Source organism: Monodon monoceros, unplaced genomic scaffold (assembly GCF_005190385.1).
Source record: "Monodon monoceros isolate NGI ecotype Baffin Bay Population unplaced genomic scaffold, NGI_Narwhal_1 Super_Scaffold_20, whole genome shotgun sequence".
NCBI classification, from domain to species: domain Eukaryota; kingdom Metazoa; phylum Chordata; class Mammalia; order Artiodactyla; family Monodontidae; genus Monodon; species Monodon monoceros.
Window position 1 is genome coordinate 49,768,709 of NW_021703777.1, and position 27,768 is coordinate 49,796,476.

The 27,768-nt window shown below is 40.4% G+C and overlaps 1 protein-coding gene across 3 annotated transcripts in view; it reads right to left on the minus strand.

Annotated features, from left to right (window-relative positions):
- The window catches only part of SLC4A4 (solute carrier family 4 member 4), a 401,333-nt gene that overhangs the window by 325,665 nt on the left and 47,900 nt on the right, over positions 1–27,768 (minus strand). For 2 of the 3 annotated variants that reach the window (XM_029234898.1, XM_029234895.1), the window contains exon 1: positions 27,648–27,748. The exons of the other annotated variant lie outside the window; for it this stretch is intronic. The gene's annotated coding sequence lies outside the window, so the exon portion shown is untranslated. Of the gene's footprint in view, positions 1–27,647; positions 27,749–27,768 lie in introns of those variants that run through there. 3 annotated transcript variants of the gene reach the window in all.

Consider the following 27,768-nt stretch of genomic DNA (forward strand, 5'->3'; position numbering starts at 1 on the left):
CACACACACACACACACACACACACACACACACACACACACACACACTGGACTATTACTAAGCCATGAAAAGAATGGAATGAAATTCTGCCATTTGCAACAACATAGATGGACCTGGAGGCTATTATGCTTAGTGAATAAGCCAGGCAGAGAAAGACAAGTACTGTATGTTATCACTTATATGTGGAATCTAAAGAATAAAACAAATGAATAGGGCGCTTCCCTGGTGGCGCAGTGGTTGAGAGTCCGCCTGCCGATGCAGGGGACACGGGTTCGTGCCCCAGTCCGGGAAGATCCCACATGCCGTGGAGCGGCTGGCCCCGTGAGCCATGGCCGTTGGGCCTGCGCGTCCGGAGCCTGTGCTCCGCAACGGGAAAGGCCACAACAGTGAGAGGCCCGCGTACCGCAAAAAAAAAAAACAAAAAAAAACCGAATGAATATAACAAAACAAAAACAGACTCACAGAACATAGAGAACAAACTAGGGGTTATCAGTGGGAAGAAGGAAGGGGGGAGGGGTAAAATATGGGTAGGGGATTATGAGGTACAAACTACTATGTATAAAATAAATAAGCTACAAAGATATATTGTACAGCCCAGGGAATATAGCCAAAATTTTATAATAACTTTAAACGGAGTATAATCTATAAAAATATTGAATCACTATGTTATACACCTGAAACTAATATAAGATTGTAAATCAACCATACTCCAATAAAAAAAGAATCTTTATAAAATAAAGTAATTCAAGTTATTAACTCTCTAAGTCTCAATTTCCTCATCTGAAAAATGGGTTTAGTAATAACTACATTGTTCAGTTGTGGGTAAGCTACAAGATAACATACACAAAAGCACACTACGTGGTAGGTGCTGGGCATAGAGCTGCAGACCACCCAGGCAGCTAGTTTTATTGTGCAACAAGGTCCTTAACTCTTCCCAGACAGGCACAAGTTCATGAAGGTCACATTGCTAGCAACTGGCAGAGAGGGAATTCAAACCCAGCTCTGCCCGATTCCAGTGCCCTCATGCCATGCCTCCTCCCCTGAACGGAATATGGGGAATAGCCAGGTAGTTCTTCCAAAGTCTCTTCTAAGCTTATGAGTCCCAGGGTGGGAGCCAGGAACATGCGAGAGTTTCCCTCTTCTAAACCTTATGTGAAGTGCAGGGGCATCAAGGAAAGAGGTCATCAGGCATGTACCTGTTGACATGCCAGAGGTCCAATTTGTCAACTGGTTGATAATACTCAGAGGACTCGCTGGGAATGTGGCTGAGGACTAGGAAGCCGGCAGAGTATTTTTGAAAGGTGGTCGCCCTGTGAAACATAGACCTGCTGATGTAATTTTTGTGACTAGGAAAATGCTGAAAATTACCCCAAATGCCAATTTTTTTTAAATCAGAAGAAAAGAAAAATAAAAAATAGAAGTGACAGAGGGATGTAGGCAATAAAACAAAGAAAAAATGTATCCCGGGGTCTTCACTAACATAGCTTTGGTAAGAACTAGTTTTCTGAAATTAATGATTTCCTAAAATAGAAATGACAGACTTGGTAGATGAGCAATAATAATTTCTTGTGTTACTAAAACTACTGACTCTGTATGACGCTAAAGAATTATCAATAATGGTAATTATATGTACACTTAGCTATGCACCCACTATGTTCTGGTCCCTATAGATGGTTCACTTTGTGACATTCACAACAATGCGCAAACCCTAGAGTGACTTTAAGCTCCATTTTACTTAGGAAGAAACCTAGTCTCAGAGCCATAAAGGGAAAGGCCCAAGAATGCACAGCCTAAGACAGGAAGAATGGAAATTCACACTCAGATCTGTCTGACTTGAAAACCAAGGGTCTCCCTCACTGGCTGTAAGAGTGCCCAGCACAGGGTCCATTTGCTGTGTCCTCCCACCTAAGTGACAAGTGAAAGGTTCGAGGTAGATGGAGGCTACTGGAGGAGCAGACCTGGAGCATCAGTGGAAGAACATCACCTGCTCCTCAGAGACCAAACAAATGATGCCGAATATAGTGAAACTGAGCGCATGTATTGATTTTAAATGGGCGCTATTATGACAATAAGTTGTTTTGAAAGCATAGCCATCTGCACCTTGGACAGGACCAGAACACAAAGTTCTCAGAAAACCAAAAAAAAAAAAGCAGTAAAGAGCAAATTAATGAATACCCCCCACCCCTGCAAAAAACAAGCCCATCTGTGAGTTTTAGTATACAATCAACAGGATTGTATACAATCAACAGGATTGAGTAGAGCACAGGAGGACAGACAAATTTCTGTGATACCACTGTAAACATCTAGAGTATTATTTTCAAGGTGCTTGAGGAGTTCACACAGTTTAATTTCTCAATATGCTTAATAGCTAATAAGATAGGTTAACTAGGTTAGAGATAAGACAGTTCAGACAAAAGGAAGTTCTAAGCATGTGAAGAAATACAGCAAAAGCAAAATCATAATCCAAGCTCCTAGTATAGAATTTATTTCATTGATAAGACGGCCACTGTGTCAACTGTGAATCCTGACGGTTCCCAGCCAGTGTACTGGAATCACGTTCCAGGTGGGCTAAGATGTCCATCCTCACTCCAGGCAGGGCCAGGCACAGCCAGGGCCTAGGCCAGTTACCTCCATCCACAAGATGTCTAGACTGCTTACCCAGAGTGCCATACAAATATTATTACTTACTAAGCATTCTATGATGTGACAAAGGTTCAAAAGCATTAGCAAATGAATCCATCGCTTCACCAACTTTTTGATCAGGAAATGCTAACAGAAAGTCCACCATGTCCCTGGAGTAGTGCAAATAACCACTCCCCCTCCATCCTCTTCTCTACCCCATGGGGCCATTATTTTTCTAACAGCTGTTGGCCAGCGTCATCCCAGGCTGAGGATGACACACTTTTTGAAGTACTATATACAAGGCTGTGTAAACCTAGGTAGGCGGCCACAGCTGAAGGCACTTCTACATCCCTCAGTACAGGGTCAGTCAATGCCAAAGGGGGAGCCCCACACCGTTCAGTTCTGCACATGGACCACTCACAAAATGTACTGGGATGCAACTGGGTGCCTGGACGCCACATTAAGAAATGATTGAGGGAACTTCCCTGGTGGCACAGTGGTTAAGAATCCATCTTCCAATGCAGGGGACACGGGTTCTAGCCCTGGTCCGGGAAGATCCCACATGCTACGGAGCAACTAAGCCCGTGCACCACAACTACTGAGCCTGCACTCTAGAGCCTGCAACCCACAACTACTGAAGCCTGTGTGCCTAGAGCCCGTGCTCCGCAACAAGAGAAAACACTGCAATGAGAAGTCCGCACACTGCAACAAAGAGTAGCCCCCGCTGGCCGCAACTAGAGAAAGCCCGCACACAGCAATCACGGCCCAACACAGTCATAAATAAATAAATAAACACATTTATTAAAAAAAAAAAACAAGAAATGATTGACGCATACTAAGTGAAGTAAGTCAGGCAGAAAAAGACACATATTATATGATATCACTTCTATGTGGAATCTAAAAATACAAATGAATTCATTGACAAAACAGAAACAGACTTACAGACATAGAAAACAAACTTATGGCTACCAAAGGGGAAAGGGGGGAGTTTGGGATTAACAGATACACACTAAAATATATAAAATAAACAACAAGGATTTATTATATAGCACAGGGAACTATATTCAATATCTTGTAATAACCTATAATGGAAAAGAATCTGAAAAATATATATATATGTATAACTGAATCACTTTGCTATACACCTGAAACTAACACAATTTTGTAAATCAACTACACTTCAATTAAAACAGAAAGAAACAATTGAGGCATGAGTGCCAACTGAACCATCACAATGATATTGCGAGAGGGCAGCCTGAGTGGGAGCAGAGAAGAGGGAGGTTTCCGTCTCACCTTTTCATCTTTCACTGTATTTATCGATACCCATCGTAAGGACAGCCAAGGTAATGACTTTATAAAGAGCAACCAGTGTGCAGTGAAAACTCAGCTCTCCACAGTAAGATGGGCCTGTGTGGTGGCAAAAGAGGTCCCTGGCTTCAAGCCCACCACCCAGGTAGCAGAGCTCTCTTGTGTCTGCGGATCCCAAAAACAAGAACAGAGACTTCCCCACTTCTGCTTTACTAACTCCTTATAACATGTCAGGAGCTGTACTCACAGGCCAATCCTTTACCAGACAAAGTTCAGGGTTACTACTAGTAATGAAAATAAAAGAAGGTACAAATTATATGCCAGTCAGCAACACAGTGCATGTAGGATGATACATTAGTCTGAGATGTCATCAGCCCTTATACTCCGATCTCATTTTTAGAAAACTTTCCCCAGCACTAGAGGAGTTTTGGCTTCATGGCAATCACTCTGCTTGGCTCTCTAATATCTATCCCATCCCAGTTTCCATAATGTGACCTGGCCTGCCCAAAACTGCACCTGGTACCCTATTCACATGTGCACACATACACACACACAAAGGCAGTATCATTATCATTTCAGAATATAGGCCAACACCTCATTCCCCTAGATTCAACCTCTGCCTCACACTTTCACTTTTTCCCCATAGTTCTCCAACCCCAACGTAACTCTGCCCTGTGGAACCCGACTCTGGTCTTAGTGACTTCCTGGCTTTTCTCTCATTTCTGGTGAGACCCCCAGACCACAGCAAGTCAGCCCTGGTATTCACCTTCTGCTCCAAGCAAGGGCAACCCCACCTTCTGCCCAGCCCTAGAGGACTGGGCCTCTTCCTTGCTGCTTTCCCAGCCAGGTACAATTTTGCTTAGATCCATTCCTTATCCTGGGGATTAAACACAGTAGGGTGACTATATTGAAAATAACCCCGAATCTAACCAAGTGAGAAACCAAATGCAGTGCATAGGACACTAAGAAAATACCAAAGTATTTCAAATCAGAGAAGAAGAATAGAGATATGGACCTCAAAATTGCAGGGGGAAATTAGATAATTTTGGAATGAGGCCTGAATTAATTATTTCAGATGGAAGACAGACTTTCTGAGGGCAGACACACTTGGACAAGCAAAGGTTGGAAGGTTAGATTTTTCTTAGATGGCATCTAAGTTGTCTCTGTAAATGGCCCATGAGACATCCTGACAGTTGGCTGACTTCCTTGGTGATGTAGCACTGCAGTCATCACATCCATGAAGCTGGTTGTTAAGTCTCACAACCCCTGACTTGGATAACTCCACACAAGCCTCTGCTTTCTTTGTATCTATTTCCTCAGCTTTAAGAGACAAAGGTCACTTTTGTACAACCTCAGGCCTAAGAATGCTATGTGGCTCTGAAAAGATCCATGAAGCTCTTCACACACACACAAAAAAGCATCAGATAAATTCTAGAGATATAATACCAATGTGTGTTTACTCCCAACCTATGCAGGTTTAAATTGACAAATGTTCCACCTTCTGAGCAAGAGACATTGATTTGTAAAGGTCTGTCTGCCTGATGAGGGCAGGGGTGCAACTCTTCAGGTTCATGCCCACATTTATAAGGAACTTGTGTTAAACCCACATGTTTTTAAAACTTCCAAATGCAGCAACATTAAGGTCACTGCTATTTTGTGCCAGTATATTCTTAATAATATGGAGAGAAATACAACAGAAATCTGTTATAGACCCAAAATGTCTTTCTATCTACCTGATGAAAGTACCTCAGGAATGGTGTAAGCTATCATTTACCATTTCTATGTTTTAATTTTGCAAATTGTTTGGCGTTTCAGAGGCAGTCTATAAAAACTTCTGTATTTTAAATAAAGCACAGTAATGACAGATTTAAATTCACCACGGTATAAAATCGTAAGACTATCACTATGTCTTTATCTTGTTAAAACAACTAAAAATTATAAATCCTTTTACAGTCACCAACCAAAGCCCAAAATCTGTAGGAGCAAGCAAAGGAAAAGAGGGAAGCTGATTATGAAATGAGAAACTGTTTTATGAAGGTGCTTTTGTGGTAAAAGTGTATGATGCAGTCACCCTGGCATACAAAGGTAGTATTTGAAAGCAATCTAAAAACTACACAGATCTGCAAATGAATAAATGTTCCCAAGATAAATTACAAAGAAAAACATTCTGAATGTGACTTTTCTTTGTAGTACATTTAGCTGGAAGTCTGTTCAGATTTTTTAAACAATTCTTTGGAACTTTGATTATCCAGCACTCTTTCTTTTTCACTTTTCGACTTTGTTACTGTGGCTGTACACCTCCAGTTCAGCTCACTTAACTTTTTATTGAGGACCTACTCTGTGGTAGTACAACCCAGGGACTGGTGACACAAAAAATGAAAAATATACAACCACTTCATAGAGGAGATTACAGCCTACTAAGGTAGAGCCTACTAAGCTTATTACCAGATAATTCTGCATAGCTTCAAACTCCAAGAAATATACTTGTTCAAGAATAACAAGAGATATTGCTTCATCCTTTTTGTCTACATACACAGGATTCCCAGTAGCAAGAAGAAAGCATTCTCCTCAGTTGGGTTAATTTCCCTAAGCTTCTACTTGGGGTGTGGATGAGGAGTAGAAGGAAAGAGGCAGAAAAAGAGAGAGATCAAATAATACATTCTTTAGTGAGAAATAACCCATAAGAAAAGGTTTCCTGGGCTTCCCTGGTGGCGCAGTGGTTGAGAGTCCACCTGCCGATGCAGGGGACAAAGGTTCATGCCCCGGTCCGGGAAGATCCCACATGCTGAGGAGCGGCTGGGCCCGTGAGCCATGGCCGCTAAGCCTGCGCGTCCGAAGCCTGTGCTCCACAACGGGAGAGGCCACAACAGTGAGAGGCCCGCGTACCGCAAAAAAAAAAAAAAATACAAAGATGTTTGGAAGACTATGAAGTGATTCATAAAGAAGAATTTGAAGTAGCAAATTCTGCATCACTCTCCCACTTCCAGAGCTTCTTTTACCACTACAGAAAGATGAAACTTAAATTGTTTTTTAAAATTTTATTTATTTATGTACTTGGCTGCACCGGGTCTTACTTGCAGCATGCGGGCTCTCAGTTGCGGCATTCGGGATCTAGTTCCCTGACCAGGGATTGAACCCGGGACCCCTGCATTGGAAGCGTGAAGTCTTAACCACTGGATCACCAGGGAAGTCCCGAAAATTAAGTTTATTCACTAAATGATCTGATCTCAACATTTTAAAATTCATTTTACCGTCTGTGACCTTTGTTTAGTTTATGTGTGTGTGAAATGATGTGAAATCATATTTAGTTTTAAAAGCAACACTAATATGTACCTATAGGCATAGTTTTCTTTAAGGTTACGGAAACATATCCTAAAACTTTATCCTCACACATGGTTACAGATTTTTAAAATTTTTATACCTCTGAATTAATAAGCTCAGAAATATTGTTTGGAAGACCCATGTGTCTAGACATATTAAATCAAATGAAACTCTCCGAGAGACTTCACACCAGTGTCAATAACATAAACCATCAACTCTCATTTATTCAAGGGAAGATTATAGCATTTGGAGCACAGCCAACATCTCATTTCTTCTTGCTGTCCTTTCAGCCTGCAGTATCTTATCTATCTTATTGGTAGGCATCACTCCAAAAGTCGTAATAAACTAACAATTATTAAGTCCTTGCCATGAGACAGGCACCGCTGTCAATATATGCTAGAGCATTTGATTTTCCACAGCTACCCTATGAGATCAGTACTATTGTTATGCTTATTTTACAGATGAGGGGCACAAGGATGCTGTTAATTGACTTGCCCAAGACCACAGTCATAAATGGCAAAACAAAATGACCATTTGGTCTGCTGCCAGGGCCTGAATACTTAAGCACTGCATGATATGCCTCCAATAGATAGCCATCATAGAGGAAATAAAACCTAAACCAAGAAATAAAACCCAAACCAATCAATAGAGTAAGAAACCACTCTCTCCTTTTTTTATATATACAGAATCAAAATGAATGTGCATTTCATGCGTGAAACTGTTCCAACTATTGATCATAATGAGATTTCATGTATTATCCATAGATTTTTTTAACCCACATATTCAATCCCAGGCCCTCAGTTAATTGAGAGGCGCTGGTTTGATCTTTCTTATCTTCTTAGGTATTTGTCAAACCTAATACATATTTATCAAGCACTGAACTCAGCCCTAATTTTTTTTTTTTTTACTTGTGGCAAAAAACATGTAACAAAATTTTCCAACCACCCATTTTTAAGTGTACAGTTCGGTAGTGTTAAATATATGTACAATGTTGTGTAATGAATCTCCATAACTTTCAGCCTTAGTCCCTTCGGGCTGCTATAACAAATTATCACAGATGAGAAGCTTATAGACAACTGAAATTTTTTGTTCACAGCTCTGGAGACCAGAAGTCCTAGACCAGTCCATGCACCAGCATGGTCAGGTACGAGCCCTCTTCCAGGTTGCAGACTTCTCACTGTATACTCACATGGCAGAAGGGACTACAGAGCTCTGTGGAATCTCTTACAAAAGCACAAATCCCATTCACAAGGGCTCCATCCTCATGACCTAATCACCTCCCAAAGGCCGCATCTACTAATACCATCACCTTTGAGAATTAAGTTTTCAACATGTGAATTTGGAGGGGGACACAAACATTCAAACCACAGCAGCCCTAAACCCTTTTGAGGTCCATTTTGTCATACCATTTTATTCTTTATCAATGACCCCTCTTTAAATTTCTGAAGTTGAGCAAAATCTTCAAAATAGAAGCGTTCTTTTTAGACAAGCACATATAAGACTCTGACATTATAAGTGAGTGATTCTTAACCTCTTTTGGGGCCATGGTCTTTTGAAAATCTGATGAAAGCTATAGATAATAACCTCAAAATAAAATGGATAGATGAATATATAATTTAAATGGTGCTCTATTTTCATGAGGTTATTGAACCCCTGCCCCGCAAAGGCCAACTCTGAACTCAAGTAAGGAACCCTAATTTTCTGGTATTATTGTGCACTAGTATTTACCAATCTCTTATATTGCAGTATTCTTTTAAATATCAAGCTTCCCCTAATGAGTGGTAATCAAGATCTTATTTGTAAAATTTCACATAAACATGATCTTATTTACAAAAATTAAATTAATCTACCAATATTCAGGAAAATAACTACATTGCTTATAAAAGGAACCCCACAGGGGGAGGCAAGGAATTCCCTTACTTCCCATAGGTATCACATATTCAATGCGCAGTTTCCCACAAAAATGCTATCAAAGTACCTCATGTCTGAAAGTAAGCTAAAGTACAAATGCAGTCAAAGCTGCCGATCCTTATGGGCATACCTTCTTCAGATCTGATAGCAAGAAAGCCCCATGACTGATTGTAGATAAGCTGGACTTGATCACTACCTTTCCAAATTTAATGCACTGTAGTTAAATAACCATGTTCACTGGTTTTGATTGCATCATTGCACTTTCTGATGTTTCTGATAACATAAAACATTAGAGTTTTAGAGGTGATATCCTAGAGCTGAAGGGCTCTCATTTCCTTTCCACCCAGACTTGGGGGGGAGTAGATAGCTAAAAACTAATGTTTTGTTTTGTTATTTGTAGGGGACTAAGTAAACATTGTTAAGGGACACTAGTCCACATTAAATATAAAATATTTTGTATATGTCACCGCTTTAGCAACACATGAATCCTTTGGATGCACTCTTCCAAAAACATATATACATACAAATTCTGTATACAATATCTGGGGGTTCATGAGCCCCAGCCTAAGGTCCAGCTGTGGACCCCAGACCTCCAAATTAAGAACCTATCTCTGCATTCAGTAGACAAGTGTAAGCAGACACTTCTAAGATTTCTAGGACTTTATCTCCTTGAAACGACATGAAGAATCGAACTCTGGCTGCCTTTAAAGGTGTTCATCATACGCAAAGAAACTCAGCACTTATCAGAGACAATCACCACAGGATTCTCTTTGTTATCTGGTCAGTTTCTCAAAACATAAACAGTTTAGTTAACTGCTCTTAAGGGAAGGCCCTGGCTCTTTTTCTATTTCAAAGGCTGAGAACCTGAGGGATGGATAGCCTCCTGCGTCTGCCACAGTGACTTCATGCTGCATCTCTCCAGAGAGCTAATCAGTAGACATCCTGAGGCTGGCAACACAAACGAGCCAGGAATCAGTCTGGCTAATGTAGGTATTGTCATCTGGTAAGCCGTGGTTGCCACCGGAAGCCACCCACCCTCCTCAAGGCTCTTGTCATATTGGTCATATTGCACCTTCACTTAAGACGTCCCTCTTCTCAAGCTCCTTTCAGATTTATTAACGCCAGTGTTCAGTTATCCATTTCATTCTATACTAAATTAGCCTCTTATCTTCTTTCTTGTGCTCTAATTTTTTAATGTTTGTCTTCTATATATGTCACATAGCTCAACTGTCTGTAATACACTATTCAATATATATACATACTCCAAGGTTAAGTTAAAGTTATCAAAACTACTGTTTGAAAGATTCATTAATTTATTAAAACTGTTTTCAGAATGTGACTTTTTTGCCACTTAGATTTGTTCCCATTGCTCCACCAGGTTTCCCAAATTTTGAATTTGCCATATGAGATGAGAGTGTACTAATTTCAGAGACTAAACTTACTCATACTTACTATTACATTTTTCTTTTTTTTACAAAAAAAATTGTATTCCAAAATGATGAGCAGGCAGAAGTGAGATGAAAACAATGGGAACAATGAGAAGAAAAAGTTTTCAAGTACTCAACATCCTTGATTACTTTTCCCATGACCCTGTGATTGGAAACCAGGACAGCATTTAAAAAGCTGGTCACCTTGGAAAGCACAGAAACCTCTAAAAATAAAAATCAACATTTACAGACTCTGCCATAATGGTTTCCTGGTAAACAGAGAGTCATGCCTGCGATTCTACCCCCCACACAGGGGTTGTGGCAATTAATTATTCAACATTTGGAAAGTGCTTTGGAGATAAGAAGCTAAGTGCTAAAAACCATCATCAATTTGCAGCAAACCGCACTTAAAGCGAACTCACCAGGTTTACAGCTGGAAACTGAACCATTAGTCTAAGCCCATGATTTCTTTTTCATTTTTTTCCCCATTTCATTTAGACCATTAGACCAAACAGCTGACACCCATCTGGAACCTTCCTTTTCCTTTTGGTTAACCTTTGAGTATCACTGAGTAAAAACTAGCCCTTAATTTTCAAAAAAAATGTAAATTCTAATAATGTGGTTTCACTGGAATTCACAGTGAGATGCTTATTATGTATCCTTCCTCTTCTATCTTTTATTTAAGTAATATAACAGTGATTTTACTAAAGATTTCATATGTAAAACTCTGAGAGTAAAGTCTAGTTTAATGTATTTCTACTGTATTAGTGATCATTTAAGCAAACATTTAATGTCCATGACTGTACTACACATATAAACTTAGATGGACAAGCTAAGAATTGGTTAACCTTGAGTAATACTCTATATGAAAGTAATGTCCTTCTATTTAAATAAAAAATTGGGTTTTGTTAGACAATTTTTCCTTCTTATCTACAATATATTCTGGTTTTAATTTATTCATTTTAAAACTCAAAACAATGGCCCAAGATTGAGAATTTTTTTTCACCAGACTATAACTAAAACCCACATAAAAATCCGCCTGCATTCATGCTAAAAAAAAAAAAGAGGAGGCATGAAGTGGCTTCTAGAGTCAGTAGCAGGCCACGCTCTGCAAAGCAATCACATGGTAATTGTGGTTGGTCTGGGATTAAATAGACAATATACAAGATACAATCACTCTTACCCATGTCCATTTTGGAAACAATAAATAATTTTGTCCAAAATATTCATTTTTTACTTCATGTCTCCTACACATTGAAAGATCATATATACAAATGTCATAATTTCATGTTTTAGAGAATTAAATTCTGTACTGACATAATCTTCTTGGATATGAGACTTGTTTCCATTACATGGAGCTCAACAACATTTCTCTGAAAAGAGGGTTTATGTATTTTAATCCCCAAAATGCACAGTTTTAAAAGTCATCTTTGGTTTTAGAAAGGGCTTATTATGAGATGAGTTTTCACCACTTTAAACAGTAATACCTTTTACACATCTATTAGTCAACCTTAAATCTTTTATCAATATTCACCTCCCCCAAAAATAACAACAAACAAAAAAAAAACGTGGAAGTAAAATCTTAAATGTACTTGACATTCCTAATCTCAATAGGGAAAAAAAAAACCTTGCTGGTTGCTGAAGTGAGATTCTCCATAAGGCTCCCGGCTCACATAACAAAACTAACTATGGAATTCTGCATGGAACCCACAACGCACTGCTCAACCCAAATATAAGGTAACACCAAAGCAGCTAAGATAAATTTTCTCATTGACTGGGCTTGATATTTACTATGTATTCCATATAATCTTCATCATCTATGTTTCACTGTATAATAAATATGTAGATAAATTATTTTTCATGGTTTACTCCAAATATTCTCATTTCTTTAAAAGAAATTGAGAATAGCTACAAGCAACTTAAAACTAAGGAAGAAAATGAATCCAAGGAAGGTCTTTTTTTAAAAGAATTCCATGAAAGGAAGTATCACAGTAGTTCCTCCTCTGCTCTGCTGGCTTTATTAGGATATGCCAATAATGGACTATTGGTGCAAAGAGAAGAAAGAGACAAACTTTATGTTTTAAAGAAGTGTTTTGTGGCACACATAATTAACTATCACTGCTTTAACGTTAACAGGGCAAAATAAACAACTTACTATGATATAGTTGCCTGGTGCGTAGGGGGTCAATCAAGTAAGTCATTTCAAATGAAACGTTTTCCATCCATACAAATACGAAGGAGATAGAAACTGCCCAAAGAAATTAGCCATGTCCCCAAGTGAATGAGAAATGAATTGGCAGGGACCGAGCCTCCATGAGAACATTACTTTGAATCAAAACCAAATTTCTAAAACACTCCAGGTGACCCGCTCTATATTTATGGAATTTAAATACTGAAATGTTGAAAAGAATGATTCTGAAATGTTTAAGAAATGAAGCAACTTAATTAAGTTGGCAATGCTGTATTTACTGATTGTGTTGTAATGTTCAGATCTAGAACCAGAGTGACAGGAAAGACAAAGATCAAGACTCTGGGGACCTTCTGAGACGGACACTATCACCTGGCCATGAACTGCTGTATCCTACCACTCCCCAACGCAACAGCAGAGGCGGGTCCATGTCCCATAAACTTGGAAGGTCCTCACCTAAGTTACTCTGAGGGAGGCTAAAAATGACACACACACACCCCTACCTAAAAATTTCATTCACCATATGCCCAAATCCTTCCAATTTCATCATCAGTGATTATTTCTTTTGCACCTTTCTTCCAGTAAAAATTAAAAATGCGAATACTACCAAAATACATAGTACACTAAATTAATGTTCTTACAAGGATATTGTCAGACTTTTTCCTCTTGCAAAGAAAATTAGAAAAAATTAACAATGAGAGCATTAGATTTCAAATTCAAATTGTATTAAAAGAACCATATTATAAAGGAAAGGTAGAGGTGATGAAGTCAGGTATGATCATAATAAAGAACACCTAAATCATACTATGTGCTACAAACTTTTCTAAGCATTTCACATATATTAACTTACTGAAAGCCTAGGACTTAAAGGAGGTGGATTCAGATGAAGAGCTGGAGCACTAAGGATCTGGGGGCCATGCTGTAGCACCCAGATCTCCCCTCATAAAGGAGGGGCTTCCCCGTGGGAATGTTGGGTGACTGACAACGCCCAGCTCAGTCTTGCTCTGGAGAGCCACCTGATTCAAAATCAGTGCCCTGGCCAAGGGCAGCCCACATCTCACGACTGGTTGACATGGGGTAAAAAGGCCTGGCTCCCTTACCTCAAGAAGAGGCAACTCTGAAGGGTCTCCTCTGCTCCAGAGCTCCTGAGGGCATCAGCAGAAGCCTTTGCTACCATCGAATCGACTTCAACTCCTCCTTGTGCCCAATCTAACTTCCTTCACTCCCTCACAGGTATTATACCTCAGCGCAAGCCCCAATAAACTTCCTGCCCAATCAGAACCCGTTTCCCAGGGAACCCAACCTAAGACCGTCCTGGAGGCAGGGCTCAAGCCCAGGCACTCTGGCTCCAGCGTCTGTGCTCATAAACAGCACATTGAAATCCTGACAGTAATGCAGATTCAGAAAACAAGCTCAATGGGAGTTTCCACAGGCCTCAATACCTGCAGGTACAAAGAGGTCTTGGTAACAATAACCAAAATTTGCCACAGGACTGTTGGATCTCAGCAACCTTCTCTCATTTCTGGAGTCTATCAGTCGTGCTCACCACCAGTCCTTTCATGACCTTCTATTTGGGCCTCTTCACTGAAGGCCAGTGACTACTGGAGAATGCCACTTTTCTGCCCAGGATGCTCTCTCCGGGTGTCCTAATGCTTTAAACCTTCAAGGCACTGAAGCCCACAGCTACTGCCTCAGGCACCATCACCCCAGAGCTACACTCTGCTACCTGGATCCTGAAGCAGCCCTCTCCCGGCCCACACTTCTCAGACCACCTCATGAAAATGGGTCCTTCGGCTTTGTCTTACAGTCTCTCTCTCTCAATATGGCTAAGGCCTCCTTCCTAGGGCACAGTACCCTCCATTCCCCTCTCTCATCGTGGCCTCTAGTCAAAACAGCATTTCCTCATATATGTTCAACTCATGAGAACAGATACTTTGGGGGTCACTGCCCACCATATAAGCAAATAGCAAGATCCTCAATCCCTGTTGAGACACAGCTAAGACACCCTCTTTACAACATAAAGGATAAGCAAAAGAATGTATAAAGCACAGCAATATGGGAACACTTGGCACAGGAGCAATAGCTCCACACATCTCCAGCCCAAAGAGCATCACTGAACTATATAATGACCATGAGAGATGAACAAAAGGGAAAATTATATTCAATAGATTGTTAAGAAAGGAGATAAGTGTGTGCAATTCAGAAACATATTTTAAGACAATTTTAACATCTTTATTGGAGTATAATTGCTTTACAATGGTGTGTTAGTTTATGCTGTATAAAAAAGTGAATCAGCTATATGTATACATATATCCCCATATCCCCTCCCTCTTGCATCTCCCTCCCACCCTCCGTATCCCACCCGTCTAGGTGGTCACAAAGCACCGAGCTGATCTCCCTGGGCTATGTGGCTGCTTCCCACTAGCAATTTTAATTGGATGCTTAATTAGGTAAGCTTCAGTTATCAGAAAATTCAATTAAAGTGAATGCTTCATACTCTAATGACAGTAGATAAATAGATCACTCCTGCAATTTAAGCAGACAGATTCACAATTTCCCAGAAATGGGCTCTTCAAAATATGATTTCCCCTCCCTTGATTCCACAGACTGCAACCCATGGCACCTACTGCCCTTACTTCAGGCATTCACACCATCCCATCACTGCTCCCCAAATCGTCAGGGTCCTGATAGATCCCTTATCCCTGGACACCCACCTTAGAACCCTGACTGTCTCTACAGGACTAGGAAGTTATTCCACCAGCTCCCAATTCAAGCAGCAACCTGCTTGAAGCCTGAGCCACGTACTCTAGCCTGGTTTTTTCTGCTGCTCTGGTTTTTATATAAAAGACACTGTGTTATTCAAGCCCAAACACCCGAGTCCTTCCATCACAGAAGCTAAAAGCTGTGGGTCGAAAAGAAATATATGGCATTGGGCTTTCTAAGCTCTCTATTTAATCTGTGAACATAATATTACATCTAAGGTATCTAACACACTGATTTTTAAACCTACAAAATAAATTTCATTTAGTTGGGAAAGCAAACTCTTTCAGAGTACTGGAATTATCCCAAATGAACCCTGAACCAAAAGTGTTGGTTTTAATTCAGAAACACCCAATTTTATTTTATCAGCAGCAAGGGGTGGACTTGATTTAGAGAAATTTTACAGGGAGTATTAAATGATTTGATCATTTTATAGCCTCAAGTGTAACAATGCACTTATACTAGTACCTTCTGGTCAAGGTCAAGAGCTGAGATAAGACCTGCTGAGGCAGGTAAAACTTTACAGGAAACATCATGTGAGGTCAGACCCACAATCCCTTAGACCACCCTTCAGTGACATCTGACAGTGACATCAAAAAGCAAGAAACCATTCTACAAAATGATAGGTGACTCGAACAAAGTGCTGTGAGAGAGCTCTGGGTCAAGAGAGAATACTGTCCAAAGAGGTCTATTTACCAAACATATCTATATTCTCTTTTACATTGTATAAATACTTAATCTACATAAAGATTTGTTCTGTGCCTCTTTAGAAGCCAGTTTCTCCTCTTAGGGTAAAATGCTGTTCACAGAAATATCCACTACATAAATTTAAACTCTAAACCTATTTCTCTCAGTTGTAAGTGGACCTCCTAGCACTGATGTTCTTGGATTTGGGGCAGAGTGTTCATGACTTTCCCTAGGCTTGGACTCAGACGTAAGTGAGGTCTCCTTTCAGACTTCATTGTTCAAGATAACAGCATTCAAGTCAATTTCTATCTGTTCTCCTGAAGACAGCCCCCTATTCTCATGATATGCAGTGCACTTCTCTAGACCTTTCCCAGTTATGTCTGTCTTGAGGTGCAAGACCAAACCTTCGAGGGAGTCATATAGGTAAGGCTCATAAGGATGAACACAGACATTCAACATTAAAAGACCCCTATTAAGAGGTGATAACTGAATTCAAATAGTATGTGTTCAAATGTAATATTTATCAATATACCAAAAAATAATCAAACATTGAGATTTCACTGGAAATACTATTCTATATATAACAAGTAAAACATCTATTCTAAAATGTCTCAGTATATTATGCATTCACACATATTATAAGGCACATAGATGATAAGGCAAATAATATACACCTAACACATAGATACATAGTGCAATGATATTCTCTCACCTTTACATAAAACCCAGTATTATCACAGTGCCCTAACAGCAGTACCATAGAGGAGTCCTATTTTCCTCATTTATATTTGTATTATATCTTCCAAAGATTTTATGAGAACAACATCTGGATTTAAAACTCCTAGTTCAACACGATCAGTACAATATAAAAGAATGATTATAGAGTGAGGCAAACACCAAATTCACAGATGTGAATACATAAGTGAATAAATGACTCTCCCCTTGCCTACCACAGGAGATGCCCACTCAGATTTGCCAATTGAAACCCAGAAAGTACTAGATGTGCCTAATTTTGCCTTTTTTACACTATCTGCTACATATTCTTCAGAGAAGGCACAAAATTACAATTCCTGGGCTTCCCTGGTGGCGCAGTGGTTGAGAGTCCACCTGCCGATGCAGGGGACGCGGGTTCGTGCCCCGGTCCAGGGAGATCCCAAATGCCGCGGTGAGGCTGGGCCCGTGAGCCATGGCTGCTGGGCCTGCGCATCCGGAGCCTGTGCTCCGCAACGGGAGAGGCCACAACAGTGAGAGGCCCATGTACCGCAAAAAAAAAAAAAAAAATTATAATTCCTTTTAAACTTTTTTTTAGGTAAATGCCTCTTTAGAAATCTTAAAAGTAGTGCTCACTGGGGGAAGCTGGGTCAAAGCTATGTAAAAACTGGACTATATTTTTCTAACTTCCTGTGAGCCTACAATTATTTCAAAATAAAAAGTTTTTTTAAGTGCTAGCAACTCATTTTTAATCTCAAAAAATTAGTGCATAAAACTGTGTCCAATTCAGAGAACAGATAAAATAGAGTCTTATCTAAATAGAACGGTTAGGTAATTTTTCCAAGGAACTATAAAACATCACAACCCTAATTACAAAAGTTTCATCTCCAAAGTTTCCAGATTCCAAACTTCATGACAACGAATTTCACAAGAAGTATTTGAAAGACCTAACAGCAATGATCAGAGCTACTACACTGGAGGAATTTCTCGAGAAGAAATAGCCTTTAGATTAATTTGAGTGTAATGACTGGGCATCTCTGATTGGTCTTTCCAGATTTTTTAAGTAACTAATTATAATTCCACTAAATAAGTATTTTCACTATAAAATATGCTATCCACTGTGAGGACCACAAAAGATACCCTGACACAGTTCTTACAGTGAGGAAGCAGAAAGTGTAGAAAGACAACATGAACCCATATGAAACAGGGCAGTGCAGAGCAGTAAGCAATAAAGTGATCAAATAGAGTGTACAATTCACTGCCTAATGTTTTGGCAGGAAAAAGTGGGAGTGCTTGAATTATATTTTCTTCTGATGTTTCTGGATGGGTGTTTTAGTTTCATCTCTTAATGTACTTTTCAAGGGAAATTATCTGATCTCATTTATCTAAATCTTTTGAGACACTTCCTATCCACCTTCTCTCATTTCCCTGGCAAAGGAGTTCAACTTGTAAAACTGCAAACGTGTGAGCTGTGTGTTTCTTCTCAATCTGTTAACGCTCAGCAATTTTCTAAAGGTGATTGTAATCAGTACTTTAGCCAGCTCCTAACATGAGGCCCTACTCTCTGCTAACATCATGAGTGCTCATCTCACATTCCTAAGGACACAGTCTCCAGAGGTCAAAGGAATGAAGGCATTTCTGAAGCAGTTCTGCTGGGAGGTCTCACGGCAACTGCAGTCAACATGCAACACGCAAGGGGAGGGTTTGAGGAGGGCAGCCATCAACACTCAAGATACAGTCAAACTTCCAGGCTGATGATCTCACTCAGTCCTCACTCAGAACAAACATGTTTCACAAATAACACTTTCAGAACTTCATTCATGATCATTGTGGGGTAGAAGGTACCAAAGCCTGGTTTGTGTTAAAGACATTAGGAATCTCCCCATCAGGCCATAGAGACCAACAGATTTCCATGCTGAAAAGCAGGAGATATGGAAGAGCTAATCTCACTCCACTCTCATGGGATATCAGTTTAGATACTATAGTTGTCACAATCCTATTCTTTAAATAGTTGTTCTTCCCTAAATCCATAGCCTCAATTTCTTTTTTAAAGTCACATGTGCTGAGTAGACACCAAAGGAAGGAGTCCTGCTTACAGCTTTTAACACAGCAATAACCAGACATGACTGGGTGCTTTTGTTTTTAAAGGACCCACTTTAACTTCTCACAGGAATGAAATCACCCAGAACAGAAGATGAGGTTTTCTGAAATTCACTATTTTTAAAACAGTAGTTTAACAAGACTCACTATAATTACCCTTTGTATTTATTTCAATTTTCCATAGCATTATATCTGTAACAAGAAAACAAAAGTTGTCTACTATTCCAGATGATTCCATTTGTCCAGTAAATCACCCTAAAGCAGCCACATTCGGGTCAAATACATACGAGAGATGCTACCTAAAATGTAAACGTCCTCATAAAATGTACACTGACATGTTATTTTGAAGCAATACATGTTAGATACTCAGTAATCTGAGTACCACAAAACAGTTACACTTAAATGATAAAAGCCAACCAACCAACACTACCACCACCAGCTCTCAAAAGAAAAGACAAAAAACTCAAATATAAGAAAAAAGGGAAAAAATCAGTCTTTGGGTAAGAAAATCTAATTAGATTTCCATATCAAAGTCCAAGTTTCTTCTGCGGCAAGACTGATTTTGCAAAGGGATACCTACTGTTGTTTATCATGTAATTTTCCAAAAAAAAAAATCATACAAATTTTCATTCTATTTCATTTAAATATAAATACAGGGCACTAAACTCCTTTTCATATGAAGAAAAAGGAGGATCAGAAAGTCAAACCAAAGTTGAGAATCAGACCTTTCAAGGGATTAAGAATCGCTACTTTACACAAATGTTCATAAGGTATATGCTGCATGTTTGCTTCTGATAATAGAATCAACATATCCAAGAACCAACTTAACCATAGTAAGCTGAAAGGGCTCTCTACAAGCTCCAGTTTTCAGCTGTTATTCATCTTTAAATATTCCATTTTTCACGAAACATGGTTTCCAAGGTATCAGCACTGGAAAACCCACTACAAGATTTTAAATCTGGAAATTGTTGGCCAGCATTCTGTTTATAGAAGCAAAAAATATTCCATGTGTAAGCTCTGGGGGCTCACCCATGGGGTAAAGAGCACTATAATCATTTTCAAGGATTCTCCAGGTCCTGTGTGTGTTATTTGGAGGCATAAATTTGATATGAGCTACATAGTGAAATGGGTGATCTCAAGCTGCTGGCTACCAGACTCAATTTTTCAAGCTGATGTTTAATAAACCCTGTTCCCAACTCAGCTTTAGCAATAAAAAGTAAAAGTTCTAGAGAAAAAATGTAAAACACAGTTCGAAGCATGCAGAGTTAACAGCTCAAAAAGGGTGCTTAAGTGTGTTGTTCATTCATTCAGCAAACAAGCACCTATTACTATGTCAGGAACTGCTCTCAGTGTTGGAAATTCAACTCAAAAGTAAGATATGTTTAGAACACAACAACAATAAAAAAATAACTAAAATATGTATAGCCATTTACAGTTCTGAGCAAGGTTTTATAAATACCACCTCATCTGTCTCCCATAATACCTCTAATGAATTAGGTTTTACAGCCATTTTAATACTAATGAAAAAAACAAGAGATCTATTACAGATGATTTTCTAAATTCTCCGAATCAAATAACTCACAAATAAGAGAGCCTGGTCTCCAACTCATACCTTCCAAATGCACATTTCCATCAGTCACTGGGCAATACCACATAACAAGGTACTCTACTTTTATGGTAAGCACAGAGGCCACATTCTGTATGGTTTCGAATGTTGTGTTAAAGCTGTTTTTTTTAGGGACACAGTTTCACAGATCCAGACTACGGTGTTTACAAGTTCAAAATGTTTCTAATCAAACAGGATACTACAAAAACTGGTTAGAACCGACTAGGCCCAAGATGGTTGTAAGATTCGACTTCCAGGAGACCTTGAACCTCAGTATATGCTCATCATAATATATTAGCATATGCTAAACGACACACCCACAGGTGCCAGTCCAGAAGCTGATCATAAAGGGGCAAAATGTGGGCAGTGGCCCAATTCCTGGAAATCCCCGCCCCTTCCCCAAAATAGGTGGAATAATCCTCCCACTTGTTAGCCTATGAAATAGCCCAGCCCATAAAAGCTAACAACCCTATACCCCTGGGCTGCTCTCACCTTCTGAGATGGACCACATTCTGCCTATGGAATGTGTATCTCTGAATAAACTCACTTTCACTTAAAAAAAAAAAAGATGTTTCCCATCCCTTCACCCGTTTATTTCATTTATTATACAGAAACACTGATGAACGAGTTTGTCTGGTTAGCTTAGCTTTCTAAACAAATAAGGTAAGTTTACCCGCCAAGTACTAAAATCTGTAACTTGGGATAACATACTGGGCAGAAACTCCATGAGCAAAAACCCTGAACTAGTACTTCACAAAAGAAAAACAAAGGCCAATCAACATATAAAAAGGTACAAAAGGTACTCTGGGAAATGTAAATTAAAACCACAATGTGATACAACTATACATCCACTAGAATGGTTAAAATTAAAAAGAGATGATACCAGCTGTTTGTAAGGATGTGGGGCAGCCAAAACTCTCATAAGATGCTGGTACCACTTTTGAAGGAAGGCACTATCTACTAAGTCTAGCTCACCAATCCAACTCACAACACACACATCCCAAATTCCCACATTTACCGGAAGACATACGTAATAATGCTCAGAGCAGCACTTTGCATAATAACCAAAAACTGGAAAAAAACTCAAATGTCCATCAAGAGTGAATTTATTCAAGAGTCCATCATGAATAAATTGTGGCATTCTTATAAAGTGGAACACTGTAATGCAATGAGAATAAACAAACTGTTGCTATGCACAAAACGTGAATGATTCTCACAAACATAACATTGAGCAAAAGCAGGCAGGCACAAGGATATACAACTTTTCTGGTAGAAAGTTCAATAAAAGGTAAAAGTAGGGCTTCCCTGGTGGCGCAGTGGTTGAGAGTCCGCCTGCCGATGCAGGGGACACGGGTTCGTGCCCCGGTCCAGGAAGATCCCACATGCCGTGGAGCAGCTAGGCCCGTGAGCCATGGCCACTGAGCCTGCGCATTCGGAGCCTGTGCTCCGCAACGGGAGAGGCCACAACAGTGAGAGGCCCGCGTACCGCAAAAAAAAAAAAAAAAAAAAAGGTAAAAGTAACCTGCAGTCCCGGAAGTCAGGAGGGAAGCTACTCTTGGCGGGGAGGAAGGAGGGGGTTTCTGGCTGCTGACAATGGTCTACATCTTGGCTTTGGTGCTGGGTCAGGGCTGTATTCACTTAGGTAAATCACTGAGCTATTTACTTATAATTTAATGGCATGCATACTTTTCTATACACGTTACATTTCAATAAAAATGTAAATAGATAGGAAGACGGGAAGGAGAAAGAAAAGAAAGAAGGGGAGGAGGGGGAAGGGAATGTATGAAGTGATGCTGTCAGGGCAGCGCAGAGTCCAAACCAACAGGCTTTCTTTCATTCTTACATCTGCTATTAGTAGTTAGTCTACCTCTTCCTTTACTACCAAGCTGTTCTCTGGCACTTTTCAATATTATCCATGCAACTGCCAATATCAGGCCATTTCTATCTTCTAATTTGTAGTTTTCTGTTTGCTGTAGGATTAGAAATGTTATAATCAGCCGCTGGAACTGTATCTGAATTAAAGAGTAAACAGAATCTGAGAGATGTCTTATGAGTAAAGTGAATCCTCTTTAATGATTTCTTTTTTTTAACCCTCTATTTTGCCTGCTCAGAGGCTGTTTTGCTGGAAGAATATGCCAAATATAGGAGTTCCAAATAGATGGGAGTTGTTACTGGGCCCTATCCGTGAATACTAGGTCTCCAGGCCAAAGCTAGAATTAACAAACATAAAACTGCAGATCCCACAAGTTTACTTATTTGCAAATAGTATAAGAGAATATCAGGCAGTAAATATATTTATAAAAAAGAAAAGAAACTGCTAACTTTTTTTTTTTTTTTTGCTGCGTTGGGTCTTCACTGCTGCGTCCGGACTTTCTCTAGTTGCTGCTAGCGGGGGCTACTACTCTTCGTTGCAGTGCACAGGCTTCTCATTGCGGTGGCTTCTCTTGCTGTGGAGCACAGGTTCTAGGCGCGTTTGCTTCAGTAGCTGTGGCACGCAGGCTCAGCAGTTGCAGCTCAAGGGCTCTAGAGCGCAGGCTCAGTAGTTGTGATGCACGGGCTTAGTTGCTCCGCGGCATGTGGGATCTTCCCTGACCAGGGCTCGAACCTGTGTCCCCTGCATTGTTAGTCCAACTGCTAACTTCTTACCCAAGACATTATGTACACTTTTTCTAATTGTGTCACTCATAGAACATCATATCAGTTTCAAAGAATATATTCCTTTGTCATTTTGTATTTTTATTAATTTTGATTTTTCAAATCCCCCAAAAATGTATACTAAAAGTTTTATTTTAAACTTTTTTAATGTTTCCAATACAGAAATTCAAGTGAAACAAAGGATACTCTTTTTCTACACAATAATCCACAAAGTAAAAAAAAAACAAAAAGACCTTGAAATACTAGTTGCTGATTATTTCCTTTTACATCCTAATTTCATGTAACTTCTTTCTGTATCCAGTCTCCATGAAAAACAAAAGTTAGCTCTCAAGCCTGGAGCTAGAACGGGCACACACAAACTGAAAGCTTCAACCGTGGGCACTGCAGGACCTGAACTAAAGAGGAGACAGGTGGGTGCCTCCGCTGAACAGAATTACCTACAGGAATGGAAACTCTCACTTTACACCAAGAGCAATGTTCATCTGCTTTAGTATCTTAAAAGCTGTGACTAAAAACAATACTCGTTCATTTGATAACAGTCATTCAATAAACAGGCGTCACTAGTTCAGAGATGAAATGTTCATTCCCACCTCCACCAATAATTTTCCACTTAGTTTAAGAAAAGCATACAAAGTTCACTGTGTCTTAACTTCCTCATCTTTTCAACAAGCATGATAATCCCTTACATCTACTTAATTTTCAGGGAAGCAGAAAAAGATGGATGTTTTGGCTTCTGAAAACAACTATAGATGTACATGGTTTCACCATTATTAGTTCTATCACCATCTTTTCGAACATATAACTTAATCCAAAGGCAAGTAAGACCTTATCATTGAGGGATGAAATTATGAACATCATGAAGAAGATTGGAAGAAAAAGTTTTCTCTCTTCTTTTTCACAGCAGGTAAATAAATCCATCACCATTCATAGCTGGCTGTCCTTTTGATGCCTTGTTTGAAATGCCATTGCACTGCTGAGACTAGAGAAATGCAATAAAAGTCATTGCCACAAAATCATTATGACAGTCATAAATATGGTTTCAGATAAAATAAAATCGGCTACCTCTACAAATGAGTATTATTCGTGCACCTGTGCATGTGCATGTGTGTAAATGTACATCAGACAAAAGAACTGGGTAAAAGGTGGGTTAAAAGAATCCATCTCCACTGCTGCAAAAATAACTAACGGTGTGCACTACAGGGGATATAAAATATCATCTTAATGTTAGAAGGACAGCAGCATATTTTCTATTTGTGACATAAACATATCAAATGCTTAGCTCTTGGGAGAAAGGCAAAGTGTATGTGAGGGGCTTCCCTGGTGGCGCAGTGGTTGAGAGTCCGCCTGCTGATGCAGGGGACACGGCTTCGTGCCCCGGTCCGGGAGGATCCCACATGCCGCGGAGCGGCTGGGCCCGTGAGCCATGGCCACTGAGTCTGCGCGTCCGGAGCCTGTGCTCCGCAAAGGGAGAGGCCACAACAGTGAGAGGCCCGCGTACCGCAAAAAAAAAAAGTGTATGTGAAATACAACTAAGCCCTGACCTTATATGAAAAAAACATTATTCTTCCCCTCCCTTAGAATTCCTGCATTATGCAAAAAGTTCCTGAAAGTAGCAAGATCTAATTTAGTTTTGTAAAAGTCTTACTAACTTCCTGGATGTTCCTAAACTATGTGTTTTGCTAAATGGCTTCCCCAACATAGATAAACGTCATAAATCACAGGTTGGCCTCAGAAACTGCAGCAACAGTGAGAACCAAGATAGGTGTTCCGCTTACAGCTTCTTTTGTCCCATCAAATCATGTGCCCTGGTTCTTTCCATTTAGCAATCAAGGAAAACCTCCTTAGAAACTTTCATCATCATTAGATTTTTCTCTTCTCAGTTTGTTCTTTCCACTCCCAATCTTTCTAGCTATCAATTCCAGTCTTGGCTTCTATTCACATTAAAAACAAACAAAGAAACGCTCCAAAACAAGTAGATGATGTGCGTTGCCACACTTAAGTAGCAGTGAATTCTCACAGGACTCTCTCCCCTAACAATAGTAGTCCTCGTGGACTGCAGCGCCCTCAGAGGCAGGCAGAGAAACCTGATTATCTACATGATTCAAAAACTTATGTGTATTTCCTTTCCTTAAGTGCTGTGTTTTCTTTAAGATGTAAGCTACGGCCTGACCTTGTAAGCTATCCACCTTGTTATCAACAAGGGATCAGAACCTTAAAATTATACTTGCCGGAGCTAAGTGAAAAATGAAATTACCACCAGAGTGTGCTGGAAGTTGTCCCAAAGGTTACCCGTTTCTATCACAATGTTTTCTCTAAATATGATTCCCTGTATCGCTTTCACACACTGTTCTAAACCCAAAACATATTCTAATCATTTAAAAGACTAAACTAATAACACTAACATTCAAACATTTAAAGGCATTTTACGTTAACAAAATGAACTGAAAGAGATACATATATGTTAGTAAGGCTCCAGAATGACCCCTAAACATTAAATGATACCCAAAACCTCATTTTGAAAACAGCTTCATGCAAAATGTTGGCGGTTTCTTAGTTTTCTGTTTTCACAAAGGTAGACATGCCTGGAACTATCAAAATATCCCATCTTATCCCTCCCACCTCCACTCTGATAAATACCCTATGCCTCAAGAGTTCATAAGAGTACTACTTTCCTCTCTCTATCCATATATGTGGGAGGTTTTTGTCATCTTACCAGAGACCCTGAGATAAAGTTAAAACTATTCAATTTCAAGATGTAATAGAAAAAGAACAGAATCTTATCACTACATTTAACTTTAAAATGAAAGTAAAAGGTTTTTTTCCCCAGTTGTTAAAGCTATAGAAAAAGAAGTAGGCATGCTTTCTTTGACTGAAGTTATACTAATAACCTCAATCTAAGTGCCATAATGACCATGAAAATTACTTAAATGTTAATGTGATGGATACAAGGAAGAGAGTTCTTAAGTCAGAAACCTTTTCAAAAGACATTACATTGGCCATACGAAGCTACTGAATACTGCTCTAACTGCTCTGAACAATCTATTCAGACCAAAATGAAAAACTAAGCCGTATTGAGCAATGTACACTTAAATTTAATTCAGGTAGCATTCGAACTCCAAGTCCCAGATACATGAGTAAAAGGGAAATATGTTACAATGCAGTGTCTCTTAGGAAAGGAATTGTTCCAGGATTTGAGACAATGTGTGTTTGGCACAGGCCAGTGTTCATGATTTCCCATTGGGAGCAACTTTCTCCAGCACTGAAGTGAAATGGGAAAAGAAATGAGGAGGGTAAACCAGAATTATAAAGTGCTCTTCATCATCAAGCCTGGAAAGAGCTTGGTGCAGGCCAATTATGAAGGCAAGGCCTGGAATGAGGGGTGGACAAAACAGAAGTTTTAGATGGAACTTTTTTAAAAAATGGTTTACGATGGTAGAACAGAGGTAGAATGGCTTCCTTCTCCATCTCTCATGTCAAGTTCCGGGTTTTTTTGTTGTTACTGTTCTTTTGTTCTTTAATAACTTTCCTGCTTGTGGTGCTTGCTGCAGTTTGCTGATGTAGTTCCCAACTCCTGCATTTCTTTGGGGACTCTTATTAACGGACTGGCAAAGGCTGGGTAAAATGCACTTAAGAAGAAAGAAATCACCTCTTCTTGCCAAGACGCACATGCTGCCCAGTACCTGAGGAAGAGCTCCACTGTCGCCGGCCAAGAGAAATCCCAGTTTAACCTCTGCCTACCCTTTCCAAATCCATTGCAAATAATTGTGTGTGTGCCACTTGCAGAGAATCTGCCTGACTCACCCCCGCTTTCGACGTGCCAGGGAAAGATGTGAATGCTCCATCTCGGAGCTGGCAGTGAAGTGGGGGCCGCGGTCTCGGCGGCACCTTAAGTTCCCCCCCCCCAAGCCTCCCCCGCTAGTGGGTTTGGGGACGTTACCCTCTCAAGCAGGTGCCCAGCCACGCTGGGGCCACCCAGGCTCACAGGAACACACGTGTCACTGCGCCGGAGCCCAGCCCGCGGGGTACAGTGGCCCCCCAGTCCGGGCGGCAACGCCGGGTTACGAGCTGAGGGCTTTACAGTGGGGGAGAAACAGGACCACCCAAACTCTTCCTCTAAACGCGAAGAAGAAAAAAAGTACTTTTCCGCGTCCTCGGCTTGCACACTCCGCCAGCGCCCAGCCCCGGGATGCCCGGCCCGCAACTGACCTCTCTCTCCCTCCCGGCGCGCGCCAGAGGCCGCCTGAGCCCCCTTCGAGACCTGCCCCGGGCCCCCGCCGCCCCAGCGCCCGCCGCCGCCGGGAGGCGGGGGAGTCGGCCGACCCTCCCTCCCCGGCCCCGGCCGGGCGCTCACCTCCTCGGGTCCGGCTTCCGTCGCTCCTCCAGTTTGGCGGCTGAGTGTGGGGCTGCAGCCGCCGCCGCCGCCGCCGCCGCCGCCGCCGCCGCCACCGCCTGCGCCGCCGCCGCCGCCACCG